This window comes from Procambarus clarkii, unplaced genomic scaffold (genome assembly GCF_040958095.1).
Source record: "Procambarus clarkii isolate CNS0578487 unplaced genomic scaffold, FALCON_Pclarkii_2.0 HiC_scaffold_1605, whole genome shotgun sequence".
Lineage (NCBI taxonomy): Eukaryota > Metazoa > Arthropoda > Malacostraca > Decapoda > Cambaridae > Procambarus > Procambarus clarkii.
The window spans coordinates 15,304-30,886 of NW_027190632.1; the positions used below are offsets into that span (position 1 = coordinate 15,304).

The 15,583-nt window shown below is 43.7% G+C and overlaps 1 non-coding gene across 1 annotated transcript; it reads left to right on the top strand.

Moving 5' to 3' along the window:
- Positions 1-7,853: 7,853 nt before the first annotated feature.
- On the top strand, positions 7,854-7,972 carry LOC138362303 (5S ribosomal RNA). The gene has a single exon (XR_011227554.1). It is a non-coding gene; the product is annotated as a 5S ribosomal RNA (ribosomal RNA).
- Positions 7,973-15,583: the final 7,611 nt, after the last annotated feature.

Sequence of the window (15,583 nt, forward strand, 5' to 3'; positions counted from 1 at the left end):
TACCCCCTGTGCGGTGAAAGTGCAGTGGGGTATTCGTCCTTTCCTCCCAGGTGGGGTCACAGCACGTGCTTGCGCCCTGTGTCTCCCTGCCTGGCTTGTTTGCTATGCCGATCCACTGCTAGAACCTCGTGATAGTGCGAGTCAACTAGCAGTGGGGGTTGCCCTTGAGTAACACCTTCAGGACTCACGAATACTTTGTATTTGTGCCGAACCGGGTTCAATTAGCCTGCTAGGAACCCGGAATTACGCCTCTGACAACCGAGCTCCAACCCACAGCTCACGAGCACACTGACCCCCCCACTGAGCTAATGGAATCGCAGTGATTGGCACAAGACACGGGACTGTCAGTAGACAGTGAGTCACAATGGCTCACTGTCTACGGATGACCTACACTGGGAATACACCCATAGACACAGTTGACTGCATCACTACCTTTTACAATGCCACTGGCACACCAGCCACTAACCATATAAAACATGCCAACACAAACACCATCAAATTTCTCATTGCCTCTGAAGACGACCTTTTTGCCTGTTTCAAGGAACCTACTTTCAGAAAACTCACACAAGCTTCACTTACTCCTGTTCTCACTATTGAACAAAAAACTAAATGCTCTGTACTTGTAAGAAATGTCGACAGCTCTGTCCTTTCAGCACCTACTACTATCAATCTCTCTCAAGACATCTCTCACAGGAATGCTATTACTGTAATGGAGATATACCCAGTGCCCAATACAAAACACCTCAAGATCCAATGTTCCTCCCCTACAGAAGCTCAAAAACTCTTGCACCATGGAATTAAAATCCTCCACACCAGCACTCCTCCCTATCTCATTAGTCCAGTTGACTATCTTCCTTTGCTGCAATGCTTTAAATGCTACAAATACAGTCATGAAACCCGGAAATGTAAAAGCCCACAAATTTGTTCAAAATGTTCTGTAGAAGGCCATTTTTACACTCAGTGCTCTGCCAACACTTTAAAATGCATCAATTGCCAAGGAGGTCATTCAGCAGTTGACAAATCTTGCCCTTTGAGAAAGCAAACCCTAAAATCTCTTCGCAATAACCAACCTCGCACTCAAGCACACCCTCATTCCTCTTCTTCAACCTCCCATAACCTATCTCATCACCAAACAGCATCAGCCACCTCAATGTCCTATGCCAGTGTCCTTAATGCTTCACCTCACCAGCAACATCATCATAATACTGCACAACACACTCAGTCCTCTCCACCTCTCTTCCCTCACCCACCACCTCCACCTTATTCTCCTCTTCAGAACCTTGCATATGAACGAGTCACTGCCTGTGTACAAGCTGCTTACTTGAAGGCCAAGGACGATGGCCGTGACTTTGCTGACTATCTTCCAATCTTTCTCACTCATAACGGCCTTCCTAGTATCTCTGTTCCTCCTACTCAACTATTGCGCTCTGCTCCATTCTCGCCTACAGTCCTCACTCCACAAAACACCATGACTTCAGCTGAAGAAAATACTACAGTTCCCCCACAATCTCCTACCAACCCACTCCCGACTGCTACAGAAAACGGTGCCACTGACCAAACAGCACATCCTGGACTATCCCAAACTGAAGCATCCATGTCAAAGGCACTTTCAACCTCTTCTCCCAACATTGTCCTCTCCACTTCCAATCTGACTACTAACACTACAACCTCTGATACCTCTCACCCGGTCCCTGTCAACAAGCCTTCTGTCTCCCTCCATCCCCCAACAACTTCAGTCATTTCTTCTGTAACTCATCTTGTCTCGTCCCGAGCCCGTTCAGCAACCCGTTGTCTTACTCCCACCTCCCGCTGTAAATATCCTACAATTCCTACCACCATCCTCCAAGATGCACCCTCCTCAATAACTGCCCAACTCATTGAATCACGCAACCCTCATGCTCTTGTACATGCACAAAACCCCACCAGCACCCCATCAAAACCTAAAAATTCATAAAGATCATACAGTTTAATGTGCGGGCATATTTCAACATTAGACACATGGTGTCAGATTTTATTGAGATCGAGAGACCTGATGTGCTATTATTAAATAGCACATACATCACGAACTCATATAAAATCAAACATTATGGCTACACCTCTTACCAGTCACCAGATGAAGCACATGAAGGAGTTGCAATACTCATCCGTTCTTCATACAAACACGAACTCTTACACACTCATTGGCTTCACAAACATTTCCTAGCCATTAAAGTTCATACACAAATGGGGTCTCTCATCATCTGCACAACCTACACCCGTCCTAACACCGACATTCCCATGCAAGATTTCATAACTCTCTTCAACAACTCTCACTTGCCTGTTTTTCTGCTTGCAGACCTCAATGCACAACACCCTACATTCCACCACAATACCACAAATCAGCATGGCAGACAGCTTCACCAAATATACACCCAAAAACATCTATTCTTTCTTGGCCCTGATTTCCCCACTTGTTTCACACATACAGGTTCTGGCCGGCCTGATCTCATATTCACCAACAGACACGGCAGCAACTTGCAACACTTCATTTCACCAGGGCCCATTACGGGCTCTGATCATATTCCCTTAATTCTCACAGTCTCCACAAATCCTATTCTCATCCCCAGCACTCCTCAATTCTCATACCATAGGGCAAACTGGGACATGTTCAAACAACACATTGATGACACTGATCTCACTTATGAATACAATGACAAACATCACACTGACATCGACACACAAGCACGCAACATACAAGACACCATCATTCATGCAGCAAACATCTCCATCCCTAAAACAGCACACAAACCACATTTCACTTTCACCCCCTCCATTCGCTCCAAACGCCTCTTAGCTTGCTATCACACTAGATTCTTACAAAACATACATCGTCATGGACAAATACTATGGGACCTAACAGCATTAAAAAACCATATCCTTAACAGCCTAGATGAAGACCACACAAAACATTGGAAACACCTTATAGAACAAGCAGAACAATACAGAAAACTGACACCTCAAGAATTCTGGAAACGAATCAAACGATTACAAGGATCAACTCACACACCGTTTAAATACCTTCTAAATAATAACAACAAAATCACTGATCCTGAAGCAGTTCTCAACATTTTTAAACACCACTGGGAACAAATCTTTCACCCACATCCTCCTGAACCATTTGCACGCCCCAACATTGAAATAGTCGAAGACTGGATACACCAAAATAGACAAGCAACTACACCAGACGACCTCATTCGCCTTGAAAATCTCAATTCAAACACTGAACTACAGACTCCCCTAACTCTAGCTGATGTCAAGACAGCTCTCATGGGCACTCGTCGTAGAGCCCCTGGTGCGTCTGGCATTGGACATATCCTTCTTAGACAACTCCCTGCTTCTATCATTACTGCTATCACTAACCTATTCAACGCCTCCCTTGCCTCTGGGTACTTTCCACTCAACTTTAAGTCTGCCACAGCCGTTCTTATTCCAAAACCTGGGAAACCCCACACTGACCCAAAGAACTATAGACCCATCAGCCTTCTAGAGACACTTGGCAAAGTCTTTGAAAGGCTGATCAACCAGAGACTTAGAACCCACCTTGAACACAATGACTTACTCACTAACAAACAGTTTGGATTTCGGCCTCACCGGTCCACTCACGACGCCTTAAACATCATGACTAACTACCTCAGTATCAATCAGCACCAAAGACTTAAGACTGCACTCATCACTAAGGACGTTGAGAAGGCCTTTGACACTGTTTGGCATGACGGCTTAAAATTCAAACTATGCAACAACTTTAATCTTCCTCTTATCACCACCAAACTTCTTTCGAACTACTTAGACAATAGGACAATGCGAATTAAGTTCCTCCAACAACACTCTGACTACTTCAACTTACACGCCGGTGTTCCCCAAGGTTCTGTTCTTGCCCCAACACTCTACATCCTATACATAAACGACATTCCTGACCCTGTTCATCACACTTCATTAACCATATGTTATGCTGATGATGTCTCTCACCTTGTCACCAGCAACACCATTGATACACTAACAAACAGAGCACAAACAGAACTTGATGTTGTCACTGAGTGGGAGTACAAATGGCGTATAAAAACCAACTCCAGCAAATCTAAAATCACCTACTTTTTCTGTAAAAGAACTATTCGCCCAATTCCTCTCAAACTCTATTCATACACTCAAAATCCTACTTACATCTCTGTATCTCCCTCCTCCACAGTCCTGGGACTCACATTTGATCGACAACTACTCTTTCACACACACATAACACAGAAACATGCAATAGCTCTTCAAGCCATGAAGAAACTATACAGACTTAGATTTGCAAAACCTGACACAAAAATGCACCTTTACAAAGCACTTATTAGACCTCTCCTAACATACGCTCCACTAGCTCTTTCTCTATCTGCACGCACTAGCAAAATAAAACTTCAAAGAATACAGAACAGAGCACTAAGATGGGTACTCAACACCCGATGGCAAGAGTTAAATACCAATCAAAGTCTCCATGAAAGTACTAACATTCCTGCCCTAAATACCTACTGGAAAACTCTATCAGACAAACAAATCGATAGACTACTCACTCATCATGAACAACACATTGATTTTCTCCTACACACTCTCAGACTACCACGAAACAATCATGACCTCTTCTCTACCATCCATGATCCTCTTCCTAACTCTGTATTTCGTTAAACTTTAGCTCTCAACACCCAGCATCCACTATCATTACATATTCAGCTCTCAACAACCAGCACAAACAATCCGTAAAAAAGTTCAGCCCTGACGCTCTTGAGCCAATCACTGTGATGTTGTGAGTTTGTGATGTCCCGATGTTGTCACTGAAAACACCCGACTGAGTCCCTGCCTCGAAAGCCGCAACCTAACGACACGCAGCTGGGTTTAGCCCTGGCACTTTTTCTCTTACAAATCTTCTTCCTCTCACCCCCCCTTATCTTCTTCTGTCCCCACTTCCAAGCTCGCCCCTATGGGCATCTTCTCCTGTATTATTCTGATTCCGAAATTTTATTATTCACACAACTTCAACACCATGACTGGACGCGGCAAGGGAGGCAAGGGACTCGGAAAGGGTGGCGCCAAGCGTCATCGTAAGGTGCTACGTGACAACATCCAGGGCATCACCAAGCCCGCTATTCGTCGCTTAGCTCGTCGTGGCGGCGTGAAGCGTATTTCGGGTCTCATCTACGAAGAGACCCGTGGCGTCCTGAAGGTGTTCCTCGAGAACGTCATCCGTGATGCTGTAACCTACACGGAACACGCCAAGAGGAAGACCGTCACTGCCATGGACGTGGTGTACGCTCTGAAGCGCCAGGGTCGTACCCTCTACGGATTCGGCGGATAAGAGCTTGGCTAATCCATCGATTCCACCCACCACCACCTCAAAACGGGACCTAATTAGGTCCCTATACTTTTTTACTGAAGGGCTTAATAGACGATAACATAAATTGTTTTGATATCAGCTAGCACATTGGGTCTTATGAAATCTATTTTTTATCCTCGCATGCTTAAAGGGACTCTGATTGGGGAGGGAGGGGTGGGGGGGGGGGGAAGGTTTGTTCCGTTATATACTAGCAGAGCAGGATCATTGGTGGTGGGGGGGGGGGGGTGAGGGAGAGAGAGAGAGAGAGAGAGAGAGAGAGAGAGAGAGAGAGAGAGAGAGAGAGAGAGAGATCTTTCCCAACTCTTCCTTTTTACATGAGTGAGCTACCCGTTTTATTCATTTTATCCTTCTCAGAGCTGTTTTGATAGTATCCAAATGATGGTAAATGAAAAGGGAGGACACGAATATCTACCCAGAATTCAGGACTGGCAATCGATATGCATGTTTGAGTGCGAATCTTTTTCTCTCTCAACTTAGGTATACGTTTATGTCGTACCTAAAAGCGAGAACCACACTATTGGGACAAGTATGCAAGGCCCAATTTTCCTAACAAGCACAGTTAATTTTGTTATTTTCGAACATTTCTTTCCAAATTGGTTTATCCAATTAACAGTATTATATTAAGATCATGAATTGCTGGGTTAGGTTAGGTTAGGTTAGGTTAGCTTAGCTTAGCTTAGGTTAGGTTAGGTTAGCTTAGCTTGGGTTAGCATAGGTTAGGTTAGGTTTGATTACATTTCTATGTTAGATTTAACTCAAATTCAAAACAATTGCAGTCATTCGGCTTGTTAGTCAACTTGCCTCTAATAGGGGCAATTTGTCTAACAAGACTATTTAGTTTTGTGTGCATATATATATATATATATATATATATATATATATATATATATATATATATATATATATATATATATATATATATATATATATATATATATATATATATATATTATAGCTTCAAGACTCCGAACCAATATAGAAGCATCAAGAGGAAGTGCTTGTGTTATGGGCCAATAGGCCTTCTGCAGTTACTTCCATTCTTATGTTTTTATTCCCATTGGTTCGTGTTTTATCTTGTGTAAATGTCAATCACCTCACCCAAAACTTTGGTACCATATCACCTCACCCATGTATGTGTATATATATATATATATATATATATATATATATATATATATATATATATATATATATATATATATATATATAATATACAGAGTAAATCTACCCCAAAAGTAATGATTTATTTGTCTACAAAACTAAACTCTTTTTGGAATCATATGAGGCCCCTCCACTGAGGGGGGAGGCCTGGATGTTTATTGTCATGTGTATTCATGCTGCTTGCATGTCGTCGTTTATTTTGCCTTTGTTGTTTTCTTGACAGCTTTCTTTGCCTTGGGTGGTTTGGGAGATTTTGAAGCTCTCTTTATTTTGGGCTTTTTGTTCCCAACAACAAGCTGCTGCTGCTGCTTCTTTTTCAAGGCTGTAGGTGGTTTGTTGCTTGTGGCGGCTTTCTTGGGAGTTACCACGGCCTTCTTTGCTGCTGTAGATGGTTTCTTGGTTGTGGTGGCTTTCTTGGGAGTTAGAACGGCCCTCTTCTCTGCTACGGCCAGCTTGAATGATCCACTAGCTCCACTTCCCTTGGTCTGAACAAGAATGCCGTCAGCCACTGCTTTCTTGAGAAATCTTCGGATGTAAATGGCGATCTTGGCAGCCTCGACTTTGTTGTTGGCAACAACGTACTTCTTGATTGCTTGTAGAGACGAGCCCTTACGGTCTTTGAGTGCTGCGACCGCGGCTAGAACCATTTGACTAGTTTTCGGGTGAGCAACCTGGACGCGAGGTTTCCTGGTGGTGGCCACCACAGCAGCAGCAGCCGCAGCCTTCTTGGTAGGCTTTGCTTCTACCATGATGATGATGAGATAACCAAGGTGATGAGAGACGCTCAGACAGTCACGGGGGAATGATGCTGCCGCCGCTTGAGCCGAACCTATTTATGTGCCGGCACGGTACAGAAGCTGCAACCTGGCAACTCGTCCACCAATCACGACGGTTGGTTTTACGGCTCCGAAACCTGGATCCCATATCTTCTCTAAAATAGAAGCATTTGTTCATGTTCTTTGTAAAAGTATCATAAAGCAGGACAGATGAGACAAATCTCATAAAAACTGAAGAGCAGATGAGCACACACATGTATGTATTACAAAAGAAAATCCACAAATTCATTAGAAATTGGCAGGGTAGGCTGAGGAAGTAGGTAGATGTAAAATGTCTGTAAATGGCGAAAGAACATAAACCCAAGACTGAATAAACGATGTTAAATATCCATGCCAAGGAGACAAAAATATGTTAGGATACAATTACCATTAAGACACCACAAGAAGGTCCGTATCCTGCCGTGATGACTAAAAAGAGTTGGTTATTAGCCACAATGTGTAGGCAGTCTCATGCCAACGGCCATACCACGTTGAGAACACCGCTTCTCGTCCGATCAGCGAAGTTAAGCAACGTTGGGTTTGGTTAGTACTTGGATGGGTGACCGCCTGGGAACACCAAATGCTGTTGGCAATAATGTTTTTTGTTTTGTTTTGTTTTGTTTCGTTTGTTTTTGTTTGAATGGCTGGCTGGCTGGCTGGCTGGCTGGCTGGCTGGCTGGCTCCACGGGAAATTCACGGAGTTGTGTGGAATAAGGCCTGGTAAAATGAATTAATATGTATGTCATGTTTAAAACAAACTCGCTTAATATAGTGTGTGAGGCTTTATACAAAAACAAACAACCAAAACAAAACATGTTGTATATATATATATATATATATATATATATATATATATATATATATATATATATATATATATATATATATATATATATATATATAGCTTAATCCGGGTTTGAACTCGCAACTCCAAGAATACGCATCACTTATATACACTTTACCACTGGACCACTGCAGGACACTTGATGCTGAGGTATCAATTTAATGACGTAAATGCCATTTCCACAAATAAATGATAATTTAAAAGTATTTGTATGTACAAATCTTTTCTGTTTAAAAGGCTACAATATCAGTTACTGATATAATTTGTGTTAATGTTTCTATACCCACAGGAAGGCATGTTTTTGCTTATATGTAAGGGGTACGGAGAAGGAATCCACAGACCATCATTCCCCTTCCCCCCCCCTCCCACCTACTACCACCACCACCACCACCACCACCACCACCACTACTCACCACCAATCACCACCAATCACCACCACCACCAATCACCACCAATCACCACCACCACACCTAACCGAAAACCCCCTAACACATCAACCCTCCCCCCAATCAACAGGCGAAATAATAACCCTCAAATGCCTGCCTGCCTGCCTGCCAGCCAGCCAATACTAACGGTCTTCTCAGAAAGAAAATCTCTTTGTATCTGTATTACTTGATGAAATGTATGATTCTAATAATGAAAATAAATTGTTATGTCGGTTGTATGAGCATAATGACCAATATGCACATGATATGAATGAATTAAATAGTGTAGTTTTAAGTAATTAGGTTGTAGACACATTAAGCGGATATGATATTTGACGCGTCCAGAACTGGTGATTTTTGGTTTAGTTTTAAATGCACCACCACCACCACCACCATTGCTTCCCCAGAGCCTAATTAAGGACCGGTAAAAGGAGTCAATATGTATGTCATCTATAAAACCAAAGAATGAATAAAAACACACACACACACATCTACATAATAGTACTAGGAAGATTGTATGGCATAAAAAAAAAAAAGTACTCCCATTGGGTCGTTTGAACTCGCGACTTCCAAAACACCAGCCACACACCTTACCACCCAGCCACCATAGAGTTGGTATAATTGTGCAACTTTAGTTATAAAACTAAAGTTCTTATTGTCTCAAATCTTATTGTCTGTTCTATGAAAAGGCATGATGTAAATTATGTATTTTTTGAATGATTGAATTGTAGGCACATTAAGCGGATTCGATATTTGATATATCCAGAAAAGGTGATTTCTGTTCAGTTTTAAAATGCATCACCGTTAACGCTAAAGGACTGGTAAAACGACTCGATGTTTGTCATTTTTAAAATAAACACTAAAACTAGGCCCTTAACATATATAATGTTTGAATATAAATTGAATGCATATAAATACAAAGTGGGAGTGGCTGGCTGGCTGGCTGCCTGCCTGGCTGGCTGGCTGGCTGGCTGGCTGGCTGGCTGACTGGCTGGCTGCCTGCCTGCCTGCCTGCCTGCCTGCCTGCCTGCCTGCCTGGCTGGCTGGCTGGCTGGCTGGCTGGCTGGCTGCCCGCCCGCCCGCCCGCCTGCTTGCCTTGCCTTGCCTTGCCTTGCCTTGCCTTGCCTTGCCTGTCCTGTCCTGTTATTGCCTTGCCTTGCCTTGCCTTGCCTTGCCTTGCCTTGCCTTGCCTTGCCTTGCCCTGCCCTGCCTTGGCTGCAGCTGGCTGGCTGGCCGTAAATCAACTCTTAACAACACCACACCACACCACACCATCACTCATCACCCATCACCCACCACCGGCCCCAGTCTCCCAGCCTCTCTTATATACCCGAGCAGGCCCTTTAAATTATTTGAATTGTTGCACTTCGGCCAATGGCACGATCGCTGCTGCTCAAACATATTCTGGTTCACAAGTATTATAATATATTATATTATATTATATTATATATATATATATATATATATATATATATATATATATATATATATATATATATATATATATATATATATATATATTTATTCATGAAACACATTAAAACCTTGATCATTTATTCATTCATTACGTCTAGTGAAGAATTGCTTTTGTTCATTTGTATGATTAAAAATTGATAGAATATGAATTCCTCGCTTAAAGTAAAATATAAAATATATATTGGATTTATATGATTGGTTAATATTCCAAGTGATGCTGAATATCCCCTATAATTTTGTTTTGTTTGTTTGTTTGTTATGTACACATTCCAAATGAAATCAATATAAATGTTATTATTAATGTTTGAAAGTTGATTGTCTACTTGAATCTCTCTATTAAAGTGTGTGTGGCTCCGGATGGAGCCTGGTTATGGTATTTGTCGTGGTGGGTGGCAGAAGTGCTTACTTCTTCTCTGTCTTCTTTGGCAAAAGAACTGCCTAAATGTTTGGAAGAACACCTCCCTGTGCAATGGTTACGCCAGACAGAAGTTTGTTGAGTTCTTCGTCGTTGCGGATGGCCAACTGCAAGTGACGTGGGATGATACGGGTCTTCTTGTTGTCACGTGCGGCGTTACCGGCGAGCTCCAGAACTTCGGCAGCGAGGTATTCCATGACGGCTGCCAGGTAGACAGGAGCGCCAGCACCGACGCGTTCGGCGTAGTTGCCTTTACGCAGCAGACGGTGAATTCTGCCCACGGGGAACTGAAGTCCGGCCCTGCTGGAGCGAGACTTTGACTTGCCCTTCACTTTGCCTCCCTTGCCGCGTCCTGACATTGCTGCTGCTGTTGTGGGTTTGTGGTGTTTTATGCCGGCCCGCAGATCGAGCTTCGTGTTATATACCCCGCTCAGGATCAAGGGAGTCCGCCACTGACCAATCAGCGCGCTCCGCCACGCGACCCGCTCTGAGCTGAGTCGCGAGCGGGATATAAAAGGAAAGCTCGACTCGCGCAAAAGTTCATTATTGTATCGCAACGCCAGCCAGCACGAGCATCATCATGCCACCCAAGGCATCTGGAAAGGCTGCCAAGAAGGCCGGAAAGGCCCAGAAGGCCATTGCCAAGGGCGATAAGAAAAAGAAGCGCAGGAGGAAGGAGAGCTACAGCATCTACATCTACAAAGTGCTGAAGCAGGTCCACCCCGACACTGGTATCTCTTCCAAAGCCATGTCGATCATGAACTCGTTCGTGAACGACATCTTCGAGCGCATCGCCGCCGAGGCTTCTCGCCTGGCCCACTACAACAAGCGTTCCACCATTACCAGTCGGGAGATCCAGACGGCTGTAAGGCTCCTGTTGCCCGGAGAACTGGCCAAGCACGCCGTCTCTGAGGGCACTAAGGCCGTCACCAAGTACACCTCCTCCAAGTAAACGGCTTACTTACTGCCCTGTGGTGGTGGCTTGGCCTCAAACCAACAAACTCGGCTCCATTGGAGCCACACTTTAATTTCTAAAGAGATTGTGAGTGTTAGACACCAATACTATTATAACAAAAACCTCTGTCACTGAAAGCAAATAGCTATAAAATGAGAATATTTATGAAACTGTCTGTGTGTGTTTCTCTCTCTCAGTCTCTGTCTGTCTGTCTGTCTGTCTGTCTCTGTCTCTGTCTCTGTCTCTGCATGTCTCTCTCTCTCTCTCTCTCTCTCTCTCTCTCTCTCTCTCTCTCTCTCTCTCTCTCTCTCTCTCTCTCTCTCTCTCTCTCTCTCTCTCTCAACACACATATAAACACTCGGTATCTTTTTTTCTAGAGATTAGAGATTCATTGTTATGTTCCACATTAGGATTACTATGCAGGCCACCCTCTTAAGGTTTGAAAATGTCAAGAAAACGGTTAATTTAAAATGTCATCTCCTAACTTAACAGATTAAGCCAGAGGACCAAAAACAGAATAAAACAGGACAGGACAGTATGTCACTTATACAAGCTGCTTTTATTTCTAGTACAGTATGACAATTTTTTTTTTTTTTTTTTTTGGAGGGGGGGGGGGGGGGGGGGAGGATCCTTGGCAGTGCATAAGAATGAAAAGCGACGGCGTTTTGTTTGTAAGAGGACAGGTTGTACTACAAATGACTTGATTTATTGATATCACGTGTACAGTGTATGTATGACACCTAAATTATTGTATTTATTTATTTATTATATGTATAGATGAAGGTTAATTCATATGACTGATGCTAGGAATGTCTGAAATCTCCTTAGAAGGATATTTTGGCCCTGAGAAGGGCCGAGTTTGGTGTATACTAGGGTGGTCGTTTTAGCTTATGCACGCTCTCCACGGATACGGCGAGCAAGCTGAATGTCCTTTGGCATGATGGTGACACGCTTGGCGTGGATGGCACAGAGGTTAGTGTCCTCGAAGAGACCGACCAGGTAAGCCTCGGATGCCTCCTGTAAAGCCATGACGGCAGACGACTGGAAGCGAAGATCGGTCTTGAAGTCCTGGGCAATCTCGCGCACCAGACGCTGGAAGGGAAGTTTCCTGATGAGCAACTCTGTGCTCTTCTGGTAACGACGGATCTCACGCAGGGCGACCGTTCCGGGCCTGTAACGGTGAGGCTTCTTCACGCCCCCTGTGGCAGGAGCAGACTTGCGTGCTGCCTTGGTGGCCAGCTGCTTACGAGGAGCCTTGCCTCCCGTGGACTTGCGAGCAGTCTGCTTGGTGCGAGCCATGGTGAACAACTGTGGTTTGTGATGGCCGGCGCCGAAAAATTTTTGCTTATATACGCCGTCTCGAGGCGCTTGCTCGAGCGCCATTGGCTGCTCGACTCGCCTACGTCACCCCGTTGCCCCTCCCCTCCTTCCTCTGGCTGCAGCCAACAGGCAGCTCACCTCAAACACTATTATCGCTGATTTTGCTCTATTTTTTGGATTTGTGCAAAAGTCATTTCACAGAGACGTGAAACAGACGAGTAGGCAACTGCAGTTTTGAAAGCGTTGTGAGAAAGCCGTGTTTCTGCTCGAGTACAAGCATAAAGTAAGGACAGGCAGGAGTTAGGAGTTGCCATGCTACAAGTACGTCCGCTTGACGGGATATAGTCTGGGGAAATCGTGCCGAAATTTTATTATTCACACAACTTCAACACCATGACTGGACGCGGCAAGGGAGGCAAGGGACTCGGAAAGGGTGGCGCCAAGCGTCATCGTAAGGTGCTACGTGACAACATCCAGGGCATCACCAAGCCCGCTATTCGTCGCTTAGCTCGTCGTGGCGGCGTGAAGCGTATTTCGGGTCTCATCTACGAAGAGACCCGTGGCGTCCTGAAGGTGTTCCTCGAGAACGTCATCCGTGATGCTGTAACCTACACGGAACACGCCAAGAGGAAGACCGTCACTGCCATGGACGTGGTGTACGCTCTGAAGCGCCAGGGTCGTACCCTCTACGGATTCGGCGGATAAGAGCTTGGCTAATCCATCGATTCCACCCACCACCACCTCAAAACGGGACCTAATTAGGTCCCTATACTTTTTTACTGAAGGGCTTAATAGACGATACATAAATTGTTTTGATATCAGCTAGCACATTGGGTCTTATGAAATCTATTTTTTATCCTCGCATGCTTAAAGGGACTCTGATTGGGGAGGGAGGGGTGGGGGGGGGGGGGAAGGTTTGTTCCGTTATATACTAGCAGAGCAGGATCATTGGTGGTGGGGGGGGGGGGGGTGAGGGAGAGAGAGAGAGAGAGAGAGAGAGAGAGAGAGAGAGAGAGAGAGAGAGAGAGAGAGATCTTTCCCAACTCTTCCTTTTTACATGAGTGAGCTACCCGTTTTATTCATTTATCCTTCTCAGAGCTGTTTTGATAGTATCCAAATGATGGTAAATGAAAAGGGAGGACACGAATATCTACCCAGAATTCAGGACTGGCAATCGATATGCATGTTTGAGTGCGAATCTTTTTCTCTCTCAACTTAGGTATACGTTTATGTCGTACCTAAAAGCGAGAACCACACTATTGGGACAAGTATGCAAGGCCCAATTTTCCTAACAAGCACAGTTAATTTTGTTATTTTCGAACATTTCTTTCCAAATTGGTTTATCCAATTAACAGTATTATATTAAGATCATGAATTGCTGGGTTAGGTTAGGTTAGGTTAGGTTAGCTTAGCTTAGCTTAGGTTAGGTTAGGTTAGCTTAGCTTGGGTTAGCATAGGTTAGGTTAGGTTTGATTACATTTCTATGTTAGATTTAACTCAAATTCAAAACAATTGCAGTCATTCGGCTTGTTAGTCAACTTGCCTCTAATAGGGGCAATTTGTCTAACAAGACTATTTAGTTTTGTGTGCATATATATATATATATATATATATATATATATATATATATATATATATATATATATATATATATATATATATATATATATATATATATATATATATATATATATTATAGCTTCAAGACTCCGAACCAATATAGAAGCATCAAGAGGAAGTGCTTGTGTTATGGGCCAATAGGCCTTCTGCAGTTACTTCCATTCTTATGTTTTTATTCCATTGGTTCGTGTTTTATCTTGTGTAAATGTCAATCACCTCACCCAAAACTTTGGTACCATATCACCTCACCCATGTATGTGTATATATATATATATATAGATATATATATATATATATATATATATATATATATATATATATATATATATATATATAATATACAGAGTAAATCTACCCCAAAAGTAATGATTTATTTGTCTACAAAACTAAACTCTTTTTGGAATCATATGAGGCCCCTCCACTGAGGGGGGAGGCCCTGGATGTTTATTGTCATGTGTATTCATGCTGCTTGCATGTCGTCGTTTATTTTGCCTTTGTTGTTTTCTTGACAGCTTTCTTTGCCTTGGGTGGTTTGGGGAGATTTTGAAGCTCTCTTTATTTTGGGCTTTTTGTTCCCAACAACAAGCTGCTGCTGCTGCTTCTTTTTCAAGGCTGTAGGTGGTTTGTTGCTTGTGGCGGCTTTCTTGGGAGTTACCACGGCCTTCTTTGCTGCTGTAGATGGTTTCTTGGTTGTGGTGGCTTTCTTGGGAGTTAGAACGGCCCTCTTCTCTGCTACGGCCAGCTTGAATGATCCACTAGCTCCACTTCCCTTGGTCTGAACAAGAATGCCGTCAGCCACTGCTTTCTTGAGAAATCTTCGGATGTAAATGGCGATCTTGGCAGCCTCGACTTTGTTGTTGGCAACAACGTACTTCTTGATTGCTTGTAGAGACGAGCCCCTTACGGTCTTTGAGTGCTGCGACCGCGGCTAGAACCATTTGACTAGTTTTCGGGTGAGCAACCTGGACGCGAGGTTTCCTGGTGGTGGCCACCACAGCAGCAGCAGCCGCAGCCTTCTTGGTAGGCTTTGCTTCTACCATGATGATGATGAGATAACCAAGGTGATGAGAGACGCTCAGACAGTCACGGGGGAATGATGCTGCCGCCGCTTGAGCCGAACCTATTTATGTCCGGCACGGTACAGAAGC